Source organism: Gobio gobio (assembly GCF_949357685.1).
Source record: "Gobio gobio genome assembly, chromosome: 14".
NCBI lineage: Eukaryota > Metazoa > Chordata > Actinopteri > Cypriniformes > Gobionidae > Gobio > Gobio gobio.
Window position 1 is genome coordinate 46,674,242 of NC_137107.1, and position 7,357 is coordinate 46,681,598.

Here is a 7,357-nt window from a genome sequence, read left to right on the forward strand (position 1 = left end):
TTTGCACTGTTTATTTTCTGTTCAGTAACGCTGTTGTTAGTTTTGCAAACTGCCCCATGTGTGCGTGGGATCAACGACGCTGATAATAAACCCCTGTGAAATATCAGATACGTGAGTTTTGCTTACACTTTCAGGCCAGCTATCCGGCCTCTCTGTGTACGAGCGTTACAAACACATTATCAAGGCACGAAATCACTACATATGCTCCCAAAATATATTCTCTGCAACCTCAAAATTTGCACAGCACAAATCGATCGATGTTATAGTTAGATATGACAGTGCTACTGCAGCACGCATCGCCGCAGACGATCAGCTGAATATCTCTTCAGCAAACTGACGCAAATTAAAGTAAAAGTTGCAGACGCTCAATACACAATCATCATAATCATTAAAGGTAAAGAAACTAAATGATCAGTTCTTATGCCACTCTCTCTCTCATTTCGCGGTCCTTGTATTAACTGTTGATCAATAAAATGTTGGTGATGTGAACTCATATACGTGATGTGAACAGGCATATAGCGTGGGAATTGAAGACTGGATTTATATCCGTTTTGTGGAGACACATTTATGTGGCCAAGTGTAAATGGAATGGTTCTGATAAATCATAAATATCTGATCTGTAAAAACACATGAAGGACCAGCCTAATAGGCCCAGCAAGATCACTCTTTGGGAAGCTTGAAATATAGGAAGAAAAATATAGATATTGAATTGGGGAGGGGGGGTTACATGAATGTATCCCTGAACAAAACTGACTGTCTTCAGAATAGTTTCTATGGCATTTTACAGCGGTACCCAAATAAACGCTTGTTTTCCATAAGCACCTCCTACTGTCAGAGAGTGAATTAGCATTTTTATTCAGTCCATCTGTTTTTGTTTTGTGCAGGTGTGTCTTATGTTACAATTTCACAAAGCTAAAGTCAGAGCATTCTGTATTTACTCTAAGTCTTGAAATTATGCAATAATTTAAATAAAAAACAACTACTCATGCTACATATGTGTATCTTTACAATTTTTTTAAGGTCAGTTTGGCCTGTTACAGAGCAAATAAACAACAAATAAATTTGCTTAATTAAATAAAATAAAAAAACGACAGATGGTCTCGGAAATAAAAAAACCTCTGAATCGGCCATGAAAAATCTATAGGTAGATCTTGGCTTTCATCAAGACTGAGGTCAGGGATCTGAAAAGGCTGAAAAGGTTGGTGACCACTGTTCTAGGTGATATATGAATAGGCCCATAATATATCAGATCAGTTTTATGAAGTTGTAGACATTTGTAATAACATATTTGTAAAATAAAATAAAGAGTAGAGAAAAGTGACACATGGCTTAATAGCCACACCCTCCCAAATTGTCATTTTTGGGGAACTGCACACCTTATATTTGTAACACTGATACATTAAAAAATATAAAAGATTCAGGTCAGCTCAGACCTTTTGGCTGATGCGATAAAAACACTCTGCTTATATGACCAAATTTATTTAAGAAAAACAGAATGGGCAAACAAATCTTTCTCATTTACACTCCAGGCTTGGAAATCACTAAAATCAAATTCCATATTGTCCATATTGACGTAAGAACATTGAGATAATCAAACTATTTACATGAAAGTGATGAACAGAACATGAACATTTGCTCACACTTTTGGACAATGCTTCTTCTCATGAGTCTATAGACTGAAGACTTTAAGAGCACTGCTGCGGCTTCTCTAGAGCATGAACTCTCTCATGTGTTTTCAGGTTTCCTGCCTGAGAGAAACTCTTTCCACAGTGTGAGCACTTGAACGGTTTCTCTTCAGTGTGAATTCTCTCATGTCTTTTCAGGTGTCCTGCCTGAGAGAAACTCTTTCCACAGTGTGAGCACTTGTACGGTTTCTCTCCAGTGTGAACTCTCTGGTGCATTTTTAAGTCGTATGATGTACTGAAGGTCTTCTCACAGTCAAAGCACATGTAAGGTTTCACAACAGTATGAACTTTAAGGTGTTTTCTTAAGTTTGATGCCGCAACAAATGTTTTCTCACACTGATCACAGCTGAATGATCTCACTCCAGAGTGACGGCGCAGATGATCATTGAGAGTCCTTTTCAGAGAGAAACTCTTTCCACAGTGTGAGCACTTGTACGGTTTCTCTCCAGTGTGAATTCTCTGGTGTTGTTTTAATGCTCCTGATGTATTGAAGGTCTTCTCACAGTCAAAGCACATATAAGGTCTCACACCAGTATGAATACTCTCATGTATTTTTAAACTTTTCAGGAGTGAAAAACTCTTTCCACAAAAAGAACAAAAGTGAGGCTTCACACCAGTATGAACTTTAAGGTGTTGTCTTAAGTTTGATGCCGCAACAAATGTTTTCTCACACTGATCACAGCTGAATGATCTCACTCCAGAGTGATGGCGCAGATGATCATTAAGAACGCTTTTGTAAGTGAAACTCTTTCCACACTGAGAGCATGTGAACGGTTTTTCTCCAGTGTGAATCCTCTGGTGTGATTTTAAGTAGTCAGATGTATTGAATGTTTTCCCACAGTAAAAGCACATGTAAGGTTTCACACCAGTATGAAATTTAAGGTGTGCTCTTAAGTCTAATTGCACAACAAATGTTTTCTCACACTGATCACAGCTGAATGATCTCACTCCAGAGTGACGGCGCAGATGATCATTAAGAACGCTTTTGTAAGTGAAACTCTTTCCACACTGAGAGCATGTGAACGGTTTTTCTCCAGTGTGAATCCTCGTGTGTCTGTTAAGGTTTGATTTATCTTTGAAACTCTTTCCACACTGAGAGCATGTGAACGGTTTCTCTCCAGTGTGAATCCTCATGTGCACAGTAAGGTTTCCTTTCTGCGTGCAACTCTTTCCACACTCAGAGCAGGTGAAAGATCCTTTGACTCCAGTTTTTCCACCACGTTTTTCTGTGAAATACTTTTCAGTGTTTCCATCTTCATTTTCTATCTTCTTTTGAAACTGATGCCTTTTGTCTTCATTCACTTCTATCAGGTCTAAAAAATAGAAATGAAAAGAAATTCAGAGAGCCCCAAATGATCAAGGTTTTCTTAATCTTAATGTTCCTCATTAAAGAGAATGAAGGAAAACACCAACCTATTTGTTCCTCTGTCTCTTCATCTTTTATTCTGCAGGGTTCTTCCTCAAACTCCATCTTTACAATAGTATGTCTGTAGTTTCTCCTGGAGTAATTCCTCCTGCTTGCTTCTTCTTCTCCTGTGGGAAGATGGGAATATTTCCAGCATTTAAACTCTCATGAACGGCTGTGGGAGCGGCTTCACTGACTGAAGGTGTGAATTGTGGTCGCTGTTGCTCATTTAGCAGATGATCATCACACTCACAATCACTCTCAATTATCCAGGTGCAAATGTTTGCTCAAATAGTCATTTAAAAACTATTCATTATTTACGTTAAGATTTAACTTGAACTCCCAACTCACATGGCTGATTTTTGAGTCGCTCTATCATAAGTTATGGTTTGTCATAGATTGATTCAAATCGTTGTGAGCTAAGCTGATCTTAAAGTTCATAGATGACTGTGTTCTCTATTCTCTATAGGCCTAATATGAAATTATTTCAATAACTGCTATGACTGACTATTTTAGATTCCTTAAAATGAACCAAATGACGAAAGGGGTACTTCAGTGCTGGTAAGATGAATGTGTTTTTAAACTAGGTCATTTATTTAGTAGAAATGTGAAATTATTTTTGAATATTGGTGTCTTCTAGACTGAGAAAAGACAGAAAATGTATTTTTGTCTCATGTGGATAAAAGACAACAACTCCCAGAATGCACTTGCTTCGCTGCACAACAAGGCCACTCCCAAAGCCACGGCTACTTGCCCACATACACCGCCCCTGCCGTAGCTTTGATTAATACAATAATTTCGTTCAGTTAGAGAATAGACACTACAATTAAAAACTGAAAAACTGTCTTTTCAATAAAGTGTAAGTGAGCCGAACGAACGTCACGGTACAGACGCAGCAGGAGTCAGATTTCATTCATCACGAGAAGAGTTGAGCAGAGGTAAGCGACGCAGTCATTCACGGAGCGTGTCCAGTCTGGTGCGTTTTCAGATTGCATATGGAAGCTAAACTTTCATCGGAATTATTGAAAGGTTGAAACTCACTTTTCTCAGCACCGCTCCGTTATCAATGCCCAAGCTGAGCGGCCGCACGCATTTTATTCTGTGAGTGAGATCCCTCCCCTGTGGGCCGGTTGATAACATGCAGAACTAGCTCCTGTAGTCTCTTAGCCTGGTCATACCAGACTCTCGTACATTTCATTTGTACATAGAGTCTGGCCACTCTCCATTGACAAGCGTTTACTTCCTTGAAGGCGGGAACTATGTTGAAGTTTAAAACTATTGGATCTGCCAAGAATCACTCTGGATCTGCCTAACCAATCGCTAACGTTTGGTCGTGATGTATGTCACGCGCCGTTTGCCTTTGATTCTCACATTAATTGTGCACACCACCTCAGTGTCAGTGATAAAACCTTGTGCATTCGGATTGTGATTCATTCACGGTGGAGAGGAGAGTTTTGTGATCGGAACGCGCTGCTCTAGTGGTGCATATCTCGCGCAATCATAACATGATTGTATATGCTGTAAATAAAATGTCATATGCTTGGTATGATAAGAATAAATGCTGCCATAAATAACAGCCCAATTCAAATGTTTATGTGCTTTTCTTGTTTTTATTTTTTGAGCAGTGATTAAATATATTGCTCTTGTAAACACTTGCCTGTTTTAAGGAAATTGAAGTGTAGAAAATCATCCAAATTACAGCACATGCAACCACACGGTGATCTGCAGGGGTCAAAAAGGATATAAACTGTGAATTTTGAAGTGATATATTCTTGAAAACTCAGAGATGTGGATTTCGGACAGCAATTACATTACCACACGACCTTGGTGTTTGTCAAAAGCAGTCGGTAATTCAGCCTGGGTGTTTTTCGTGGATGGTGGGAGACGGAAGGGCTTCAGCCAACTCCTTCAACCCTAACGGAGCGAGCTGAAAAAGACCACAACATCATGTCCACCAACAAAACTCAGCAGTGATTGTTCTTGCTCCATGTAACGGAGTTCGTTTGTTCAGGGAAGAAGGAGGCGGGAACCGACGAGCGTTTAATAACTGTTAATCAAAAAATAAACACAAAATGAAAGTAAAAGCGGCAGCCCCTGTTGAAGAATTCTCTTTCTATAAAAATTACTCCGCAAAGGATCAATGATTTCAGAAAAGGCTTTATTCACACCAACCACACAACAAAGCCTGAGGGTGCTTGCAAGGACCGCTCCCCTCTTTGGACTTTATGTCACATATATACCATAGTTGTCTTCCTATTATGGTAACAAGTTTTAAGCACCTGGCTCACATATCACTGTATTCCAAGTAGGGCTGTGTTGAAAAAATCGATTCACCAATTCTGAATCGATTTTCATATTAATTTCTAAAGATCGATCCGTAACTCAGAGGATCGATTTAATAATAGGCTTACATTTTAATTTGCCGCGTCACTGAATTCACGCATTCGCGCGAGGTGGAAGGACATTAAAACAACGAACATGGCATCTTTGAAAACTCCAGAAACGCTAAAAGCTGCGATCTGGCAGATTGTGGTTTCTCTTGATTTCAGGCGTTTATCCTCCGAAGCCGTACAGGGTGCGTCCCTGCCGCTTCAGCGCGTACACAACATCCATGGCGGTGACGGTCTTTCTCTTGGCGTGCTCGGTGTAGGTCACGGCATCGCGGATCACTTTCTCCAGGAACACCTTCAACACTCCGCGGGTCTCCTCGTAGATCAGACCGGAGATGCGCTTGACACCGCCGCTGCGAGCCAGACGACGGATGGCGGGTTTGGTGATTCCCTGGATGTTATCGCGCAAAACTTTACAGTGACGCTTAGCGCCTCCTTTAACTTTGCGATCTTAATGTCAATTCTTAATGTCATTTTTAATAATACATCAGGTTCGCGTCTAAATAATTGGTCTACTGCTGCTGATATACCTCTGCGTCCTCTGTCATCTACACCAGTGCAAGTTTGTGAAAGCAGTTGTATCAACACTCTGGAAGGGGGATTGTTCTTTGCAACCATCAATACTCCATTAATTTGCAGTTGAATGTCTATAATAATAGTATCAATATGTTGCATAACTACAGTCCTGTAATTCAGGTAACAGCTGGAAAAAAATGCTTTCTTAAAAAACACTTATTTAAATCAACATAATAGTGTCTTTGAATTAGCCTTAAACTGCTAATTTCTAAATAAATAAAATCTTCTACACCCCTCACAGACGACTGCCGCGCTGTTCGCTGATTGGACCGGTAAAAATTGTTCTGGAGAAAACCTAAGCATATACAGCAGTCCCAGACGGAGTACTGAAGGAAAATGAAAATTGAGCGGAAGTACGTTGGAGGGCGGAGCCAGGCTAGTAGTCTCTAGCCTCTAGCCAAAAATCCTCAGATGACGCAAAATGATGATATTTGCGTCATCGGAGGATTTTTTTCCAGAAATAAAATGCATAATTCTCTCGTCTCAGGGGGATATTAAGGGGAAAGTACTGTAATTAAATTATACAACCGGGTTTCTACTGATAAAAGCCTAATGCTAAATCACTGAAGTAACCCTTTAAGATCTTAAATGATCTTAGAGGGGTCATGTGATGCGATTTCTTGTTTTCCTTTTCTTTAGTGTGTCATGTACATGTTTGTGCTTGTATAAGATCAGTAGAGGTAAAAAGCTCAAACCCAAAGAGATATTCTTTGTAAAAGTTCAGGCTCAGCCACACCTTCCTAAAACGCTTCGTTCAAATCATGAATATGATTGTTACTAGTTCACACTTACATATAGTTTATGGAGAGTAAATTTAAATGCATATTTGTCGTGCTGTCTGGGGGAAGGGCTTCGAGCTCGGAATTTGGCCCGTGTATGTAAGTGGTTTATGAATAAAAGTGTGGAGAAGGGGTGGTGGAGGGATGCTGGAAAACTGTCAGTGAATGGAGGTAAGACTGCTGTGTATATATTAGTGGTGGTGGGCCGTTATCGGCGTTAACGTGAGACTCTTATCGGGCGATTAAAAAAAATAGCGCCGTTAATCTATTCTCAAAGTTGGGTTGGGAGCTGGGTCTATACTACGCAAGCTATGATGACTTTCACCTTGATATTTTAGCGCGGATGTATAGCTGAATTGCACTGTAGGGGGGCGAGAGAACGAGTCTTCGAACCTGTGTGTATGCCTACTAGTGTTGTCAAAAATGTCGATATTTCGCTATGTATTGATACTGAAATATCTGAAATACAATACTCATTTTCTACAGTATCGATATCAGCTGCGCTCTCCTCTCCTCTCCGAC